Below are 9,399 nucleotides of genomic sequence, written 5' to 3'. Positions count from 1 at the left end.
CCCTTCATATAGAAAAAGAGGGGGGCTAGTGGGCCGTCAGGGAGCCCACAAGCTTGCCCTCCGCCACCAGGGGGGTGGCGGTGGCAGGGCTTGTGGCGCCCTTGCAGCCCCCCTCTGGTACTTCTTTCGCCCAGTATTTTTATATAATCCCAAAAAATTCCACGTAACTTTTCAGGGCATTTGGAGATGTGCAGAATAGTGAACTAAGATTTGCTCCTTTTCCAGTCCAGAATTCCTGCTGCCTGAATTCTCCCTCTTCAAATAAACCTTGCAAAATAAGAGAGAAAATGCATAAATATGGTACTACAAAGTAATATAACAGCCCATAAAGCAATAAATATCAACATGAAAGCATGATGCAAAATGGACGTATCAAACCTACCTCTCTCCCTAGATCGATTTCTCATCCGAAACGTGTCTACCGCAACGCTTGGCAAAGCTCTGCTGAGATCACACTGCCACCACCACCACCACGCCGTTGTTCTGCCGGAGAACTCCCCAATGCACGCCTACTTTGACAAAGCATTAATAATTTAACATGGTGGCGACAAAGTTGTACGGTTCAAACCTACCTCAAATGAACTACCGGGTGCAAGCAAAGCCATCCGGAAAATTTCCTACCATGCAATCCTACTACAAAAGGACTATGTGCATATAAAAACATAGGTAAAATCTGGTATGATCAAGATGTAGACTTGCCTTGGCACTCGGAGTAGAGCTGGGAATGATAGTACTCGACTTAACACTCCGCACAATCTAGTGCAAAGGTAAAATAAATACACATAAACAAACATTCATACAATGCAAAGTACTCCCTCCGTTCCTAAATATAAGACCTTCTAGAGATTACACTATAGACTACATACGAAGCAACACGAGTAAACCTATACTCTAAAATATGTCTATATACATCCGTATATAGTCTATAGTGTAATCTCTAAAAGGTCTTATATTTAGGAACGGAGGAAGTAACATGCAACACAAATATTCTCAAAATACAAATAAAATCCAACACACATAAATAGCATGCAATTTTTCTATAGAACTAATGTGTGAAAATATGGTTCAAAATTCGTGATGTGCACGAGTGTTCCTACAAGATATACTAGTAAAACTTATCATGGACAAAAACTAATTGAGTGAAAATATTGTGGCAATGATTCATGGCATAGGATTTATCTTGGGCGAGGAAGTGCAAAAAGATTCGACTCAAACGGGCATACAATTTAAGAGATATGTCCTAATAGAGTTTGAATTCAAATCTGAATTAAATTAAATTTTGAACATGCCAAAGTTTGCAAGGATAGGTTCTCTGGATAGAGCTATTCAAGATGAATAAGTTTCCGCTCGTTTCATCTCGTTTGGATCTACGGTCAAAAAGTTGAGGCTGTTTGAAAATCTAAATAAAATCTGCTAAAAAGGCCGCCACGGCACCGTTTTCTGAAAACGCTAAAAACTGAACATTCCCGGCTAGAGCGCGACTTGTCCGACCCTGGTTTATTGGTTGCATTTCGTCGTGTTCGACGCTATGCGGTGGATGGCCAACAAATAAAGAAGACGGTGACGATGGCTAACTAAAACAAAAATCGATGTTTGGTTTTCAATAAACCACATGGTTTAAAAGATACTTTGATTAACCACATACCCCTTCGATCTAAAAAAACACCTAATCTAATCTACATAGGGAACGAGAGGGTCGAGGCTTACAGAGGCGACGATGCTTGCATCGTGGTCGGGCAGGGATGGTGGCGAGCAGCGTGGAAAGGGGCGGCGGCTGTGGCGGGCTCCGGCGTGGGCGAAGGGGACGACAAGGTGCCGCTCGATGGGGGCTGCCACACGATGGTGTCGCGGGGTGGCGGCGGTGTCTGAATGGAGCGGGGCTAGGTGGTGGAGCTCCGGTGCTCCGGCGAACTCCGACGGCTCGGGGTCGTCTCTGCGATGCAAGGGGAAGGGGAAAACCATGTCAAAATGATGTGCTGCGAGTAGGGGGTCCGATTTCCCTAATAAAAAGAGATAGTGGAGGTTCACCGGAGACGGAATCCTTCGGCGAACTTGGTTCGGCCGGCGAGATGCAAATGGACACGGCAGCAGCTGTGAGTGGCGTAGGGAGATGCGAAACAGCTGAATGGAACGAGGAGCCTCAGGGCTTTATATAGGCGCGGCTGGGCGATGCCGAGTTGTGGGGATAAACGTTATCCCCGGGAGCTTCGACCGGATGGTGCGGGAGTGCATGTGCAATTCCTCCCGTAAGCTATGGAGGTTGAAGACGGGGGCTGGGTCGGGCCCCATGTGCCAGTAAGTGAGAGAGAGAGGGAGAGATGAGTACGAGAGAGATGCTCGGGGGCTATCAGGGCGCGGGGCGCTGGCGGCCTGGCTGGCTGCTCGGCCGGCCGACATGGCTCCCTTGTGGAACATAAAGTGTTCTGAATGAAAAACAAAACCAAAAGTACATATGGAAAATATCATAGTAATTTAGAAACCCACTATTTATAATATAGAGCATAGTGAACATTTTGTTCTTCTCAAATAATTAATAAAATATTTATTTTATATAATATAGGAAGTTCTTGGCAATAAAATATTTATCAACCAAACTTCAAAAACTCCAAACAATATTCTAACACTTTCCCACTCATTCATATTTTTGAGGAAGTCATCTTATCCCCTCTCTTTTTATTTTCTTAAGTGAAAAAGTATTCAAACATCATAACCCCCAAAATGCAATAAATCAATTTGGGCTATAATAACCACTCCCTATTTTGTTTTCCAGGGTTTATAAAATGGTCCAAAAAATTTCATAAACTCTAAAGAAATATTTGAAAACATTTCCCAATTATATATTTTGAAGAAGTCATATTATCTTTCGTCATTTGTCTTTCTTTATAATTGGAAAATTATTTGAATATTTCAAGTCCAAATGAAACGTCAAATGCAACCAAAATCCAAATGGATCATTGTGGGAAAGTCACTTTATTCCCTGTCTACTAATATTTAGATAGCTTATTAAAATTTTAAAACTCCACTCAAATTCAAACAATATCACAACAAAACAATCAATATTACTTAATTATATAACATTCCAAAATTTAGAATTTTGGGATGTTACATGGATGTTCTTCGATGTGCTTGGAGGAAAAATCCCTCGTGGATAGGTCAATCAGCTATAGCAAGGCTCGTCATGCAAAGGAAAAGATATTTCAGAGGTTGTATGGAACCTATGAGGAGGCGTACTCTTTTGTCCTTAGAATGTTGCATCAGATTTCAGTTGCTAACAGGGGGACTCAAGTTTTCCGGAAAGAACTTCCAAATCCATTGAACCCGGACGAGCAAATCCTGGACCGCTTATTCTGGGCATTCGCCCAGACTATACAAGCATTCAAGCATTGCCGTCCGGTTGTATCAATTGATGATACATTTCTCACTGGAAAGTACAAGGGCACACTCTTAGTGGCGATGGCCGCTGATGCAAACAATCAACTTCTTCCTATTGCCTATGCACTAGTGGAGAGCGAAAACAAACATAGTTGGCTATGGTTCCTGTGTTGCCTGAAGATGGGGGTCATCAAAGATCGGGAAGGGGTTTGCATCATCTCCGATCGCAACACCGGACTGTTAAGCGCGCTCGAGATAATTAAGGCTTCACAAGATCCAGATTGGGGGTGGCCCGATCTGGAGACAAGGTGGTGCATGAGGCATTTGGCAGCTAATTTTTATTCGAAATTCAAAAACTAAGATTGGTTCAAGCTATTCAAGAGGATGTGCATGCAGAAAACTGCAGCAAAAATGAATGCTATCTGGGCAGGTATCAATGGTGAGATCGAGCGCGCATCCCTCCCGGCGAGAGAAGACCGGAGGGGTTGTCAAACAGTAATAAATTTGAGCCAGTGGATCAGTGAGAATTGTCCCAATTTGTACAAGTGGGCGCAGTCTCAGGACACTGACGCTAGATACGGTATAATGACAAGCAACATGTCCGAGGTGTACAATGGTGTTCTTAAAGGGGTGAGGGCACTACCTATCACAACACTAATTGATGAAACTTGGAACCGGAGCGTGTCATACTTTGCAGACAGAGTCACTGTCGCTAAGGCACTAGTTGATTTGAACAAGCCCTGGTCTGAGAAGGTGCAAAGACATCTTGATGACAAAGCAAAGAAGTCGCAAAGACATGGGTGCAGGCAGGTAGATGCACTTAGGAATAAATGGGAAGTTAGTGTGCGAGCAAATTTTGTTAAGGGTCACCACGGGGGAGCAAAAAAACAAGCTGTGACGCTTGGCACAACCTCGTGTGAGTGCACTTGCAACAAGCCCAAGCTTCTGGGATATCCTTGCAGTCACGTATTGCGGGCAGCTGCAGATCAAAAAATTAGTGTCGAGCCATACGTATCACCATACTTCAACATGCACAATTTGTACAACACTTGGAACGGTGAGTTTTGGGCATGGGGCATTGATATGAACTACAAGCAATTATGGCCAGAAGGGACCACATGGGTTCCAGATCCCGCATTGATGCGAACCAGCAAGGGACGTCGTCAGTCTAGGCGTCATCGCAATGACATGGACCACAACCAGTTGGGAGAACCAAGGCGATGCCGCGTATGTAGGTGTGCTAGTCACTCGCGTAGGGAGTGTCCGTATCGTAACAACAACACTGCGTGATATGTAATCATGCTATGTATTTTAATTTCATCGTGATGTAATATTTGGAATATGTATTTTAATTTCATCGTGATGTAATATTCGGAATATTTAATTTAATTTCATCGTGATGTAATATTCGGAATATTTAATTTAATTTCATCGTGATGTAATATTCGGAATATTTAATTTCATTTCATCGTGATGTAATATTCGGAATTTAATTTCATTTCATCGTGATTGCAGGTTATGGCTGAAATGCCCCAGCTTTTGAATGGTTATCACGACAACCACCACCGTTGCCAGCTTTTCTTAAATCCAAATCATGAAAATCCTCCTGAGACCGTCCGGCTTCGAACCGTAAAGACGCCCTGGTCAATACATAATCGTTTCCTTGAACACCTTGAGGCTTATGGACTCCTTCATTTTGCGAACATCGCAGCTCGTCGAGGTAGTTTTACTGCCGACCCATCCCTTTTGACATCCCTCGTTGATAGATGGAGACCGGAGACCCAAACATTTCACTTTCGATGTGGAGAGCTTGCACCTACTCTAAAAGATGTGTCAATGATCACAGCTTTACCAATTAGAGGTGTGCCAGTGGTACATCCACGAGTTTCTCCTAATTGGCCAGCAGATGTCTCTGGCCGTCTGAGGCTCAAAATGCCCATATCAGATCGTTCTGGTCCGCCTCGAGGTGTCCCACTCAGCTGGCTTCGTACTAACTTCAAAATTTTATCTACCTATGCTGATCCTGAGACAACGAAGAGACACATGTTTGCATATTTGTTGTGGCTCTTTGGTGTGATGTTTCCTAATTCTCACGGGGAGGTAGTTTTGCCTGGTCTCATCTATTTTGCCGCAAAGATAGTAGACGAACCTTTACCCCAAAATACACCATATAGCTTTGGTTCTGCTATGCTTTCTCACACATACCGAGGGTTGTGTGATGCCACTCAAAAAACTTCATTCACATCTAAAGCTCCATTACTTTGTGTCTCCTACGAGTTTCTACAGTTGTGGTCCTGGGAATACTTACCTGTAGGACGACCGCAGATAGTAGAACCCGCAACCCCATACAACTATGGTGAGGGTGTTGTAACTATGTCCAGCCGGTGGATGCTGGGTCAAAAAAATGGTCTACTAAAATTGCAAAAAATTGTTACCCCATATACCATGATCAGTTTGAGCTTCTTAACGACTCACTAATAACATGGAACCCGTGGACTGAGGCGCACATTGATATGGTATTTGGTTCGCAACGCATCCCAGTGGAATGCGTGAGAGATAGTGCCTTCTGGATGACTCGCTGCAATTTACTCTATCTGTGGTTTGTGGAACCATACAATCCTGACCGTGTCATGAGACAGTTCGGTCTATATCAAGATATTCCACCACCGGTTCCAAGATGTATCGATGAAGAAACTCATAAGTAAGTAAGATGTGACCTAGCTAAATAGATATTCCATCACCGGTTCTTGAATTTTTGTTTTGTTATCTATAATTTCAGGATGAGCAATATGGGCAGATCTGGTGTCGACTGGAATGCAGAAAACATTCAATGGATAAATCACTGGAATAATGAAGCTCTACAAAATATAGTGCCTCAGCAACGGTAATTTTACTAATGTTAATTTAATTATGTACTTATAAAATACAGAATGTGATGTAACTATTTATTTATGCACAACGTACGATGCAACTACGACAGAAGCGTACTATAATTGGTATCGCATGAGCACGCGTACTAGACTGACGAGTGAACCACCTACGATGCCAACACATCCAACGCATATGGAACAGTTACAGAGACGGATAGACACATCATCATCTTACTATCGTGACTCCGCGGTAATCATCAACTTCTTGCTATTCAGGTCCATCATTTCATGAACAATTCAACCAACGAACAACGATTTTTTTCAGATTGATATTTGCACCCAAGTAGAAGCGATGGCGAGGGAAGGAATGCGAGCCCAGGGAATTGATCCTAAAGGCAGGTCCTTCTTTAAAATAATTAGCGAATTCGTCAGCACAAGGTTTACGAGATGCGGTACAGAGAACGACGTTGTCATTGGAGCGTACAACATTCCGGAACCGAGGTCAGCTAGACCGAGTGCGGCGCCGTCGTCGTCCATGCGGTGGGGAGAGGGTCCTAATACTACGCCGACACTTCCACGACATGACTCGTCTCTACCAATACATGGGCTGACATCACAGGTAAATGCTCCAGATTTTGGTTCGACGCCCGAATAGACTCATTTCGTGGAGCAGGATGCATATACAACATATGGCGCACACACTCAAGGATCTCAGCCATATCTGCCCATGCGAGGGATTAGGATGCCCGAGGAGAATCGTTGGGCTGAGACAAGCAAAGGAGCACAAAGCTACAACAACGGTCAGGTATGTACAATTATAATAAGCAATTACATAACTTCTAATTACACATAATTTTTTTACACACAATTTTTCGACGCAGGAAATTAATGATCCATCATGGGGAGATAAACATACCCAGCGTGGCGTACAGAAAGAAATACTCACAGGAACCCATGATACTCAATGCACGCTCCCAGGAATGCTAAATGATTTTTTCGGGGAGGACGTTATTGGTCCATCTTATATCAACTCTGAGTCACAGCCATTCACCTACAATTTAGAATCATCATCTCAATATGGATTTCAGACTCCACCACCTATGCATGAGTCGCAGACACACGAACACGAGGGACAGTACGGCCGTGGTGTGACAGCCCGATGCCGACGTTCCAGAAGATTCCCCTCTCTTTCCGTTTTCGTCGTGTGGCTTATTTTAACTGTCGTGTCATCATCGCATCATGCGCATCATCTGCATTGCATCGGCATCTCCGTTGCCGTCAATTTTAAAAACTTGCATCTGTTGTTAGTTGCCGGTTCGCGTCGTCGTCCGTTCTGAGCCCGACCGCACTCGCACGCGCCTGCGGCACCGTCGAAACCCTGTTTTTAAAGTGCGTTTAAAACTTTCTCTGATTGAGTCGAAGCTTGACGTGCGGTCTTAATTAGTTCTAGCTTGGCCGTCTGTCGAATTTCGTCGCGATCGGAGACCGTCTGGTACCCGAACGGTCGACCGTAGCGGCACCGTATTCGGGCTACCGTCGGACGTCTGTTGGTGTTTTAAAATTCGTTGTCGCGCCGCCCGCTTTCCCTCTCGTCTCCGGATATCTACACAACACGGCCACGTAACCGTCCCGCGTTCGGAATCGTCCGAATCCGACCCTGCGGTTGGATCCGGAGCGCGATTCCGGTTAACCGAGCCCCCCATTTGTCTATAAATACCCCCCATGCATTTTAGACAGCCTTCCTCAAATTCCTCCTCGTTTTCCGCGCCCCACCTAAACCTAACCCTAGCCGCCACCGCCTCTCCTCTCTCTCCCCAGCCCCAGCCGCCCTGGGCCCGCCGAGCCCATCCGACGCCCGCCGAGCCCATCTGCGCGCCGCCGCCCGGACCCGACCCGCGCCTCCCCATGCCTCCCTCTCCCGCGTCGCTGCGTCGGCCAGCAGCCGCCGCCGCCAGAGCCCTCTGCGCCACCTCGACCCCGACCCGCAGCTCCTCGCCGGAGGTACCCCGCCGCCGGCCGCCACCAGGAAACGCGCCGCCGCGCGCTGCCGCGCCGTCCCCGCTGGTCGTCCTCTGCCCGCCTGCGTGCCCGCCGCCCTCGGCCCCCGGATCCGGTCCCCTCCGGCTGCCACCCGTCGCCTGCCGCGTTGGTCGCCGGCCCAGTCGCCCCTCATCGCCGGTCGCCATGACCGCTGTAGGAGCTGTCGCGCTGCCGCCTGGGAGCCCCGATCCAGTCGGATCTGGAGGAGCCCCGCCGCCATGCCCCGTTGACCTCCACCTGGGCCGCCTCCCCCGCGTGGGCCTGCCACCTCGCGGCCCAGCAGCCGCTTCGCATCTCCTGCGGCCCAGGAACCCGCCGGCCCAGCTCCTCCTCCCCACCGAGCAGGCCGAGAGGCCCCAAGGTGAGCTGCCCGCTAAGCCCCGCCCGAGTGTAATTTTGGTATCCCTCGCCCATGCATGTTGGCCCGTGTAAGGTAGTTTCGGCCCGCGTAGGTTTGTTTAATTTGTGTGACTTAATTCTTTTTCAGTGAATAGGCTATATTTCAAACGTACGTAGATTTTCAACCGTTTATCGGTTCGCAACGTGTAGCATATGGATTTCATGTAGTTTCGCGCCTAGAATATGATTTTGAAACTTGCATATTTATTTGACGTAGTTTTACGTGCTGAATGCTTTGTTTAGCGTGCTATCCCAATAGGGGAACGTCCGGTATTTATTTTTCGCGCGTGTTCGGGTAGCCCGGACGCCGTGGTATAAATGCCCATGTTTTAGGGATCATTTTTGCACATATTTTAGAGCGGTCATTGATACTTTTGCGTGTAGGGATTTGCCAGTAGTATATTTTTCCGTATATAGGTTATTTTCCCGCTTTAATGTGTGGCATTATTTTGTGTTGCAAACCCCACATATTTTATATGTTTCCGGGGTAGAAAAATCCATTGGATTTTTCTGTGCAATTAGATTCAGTTTTTGAGCAAGTTAGTTCGCGCGATATTTTGCCAAATTGCCCTTTTGTTTAATTCGTAGGATCTATTCCGTGCGTCGGTTGACGGAGTTGTCAACTAGAGAGTTGATCTTGGATGTTTTGTTTAGCCCCTGCTATTTTTGGTTGCATTAGAAATGCATGTTTAGGTGTTGTTTTCTTGCTCTCAAGTTG

At 46.2% G+C, this 9,399-nt stretch overlaps 1 long non-coding RNA gene across 2 annotated transcripts; it reads right to left on the bottom strand.

The window, feature by feature from the left end:
• Positions 1-231: 231 nt before the first annotated feature.
• LOC123446743 lies at positions 232-2,277 on the bottom strand. Of its 2 annotated transcripts, none has more exons than XR_006631434.1 (4): positions 2,029-2,277; positions 1,708-1,933; positions 383-756; positions 232-267 (listed from the first exon to the last, which is right to left on the bottom strand). It is a non-coding gene; the product is annotated as an uncharacterized LOC123446743 (long non-coding RNA). The 2 variants fall into 2 exon arrangements; XR_006631433.1 differs by having other exon boundaries at positions 383-509; positions 2,029-2,271.
• Between the last annotated feature and the right edge of the window lie 7,122 nt (positions 2,278-9,399).

Source organism: Hordeum vulgare, chromosome 4H (genome assembly GCF_904849725.1).
Source record: "Hordeum vulgare subsp. vulgare chromosome 4H, MorexV3_pseudomolecules_assembly, whole genome shotgun sequence".
In the NCBI taxonomy this organism is placed as follows: Eukaryota; Viridiplantae; Streptophyta; class Magnoliopsida; order Poales; family Poaceae; genus Hordeum; species Hordeum vulgare.
Note: the sequence above shows the minus strand (reverse complement) of the source record. Positions and strands in the feature narration are given on the sequence as shown.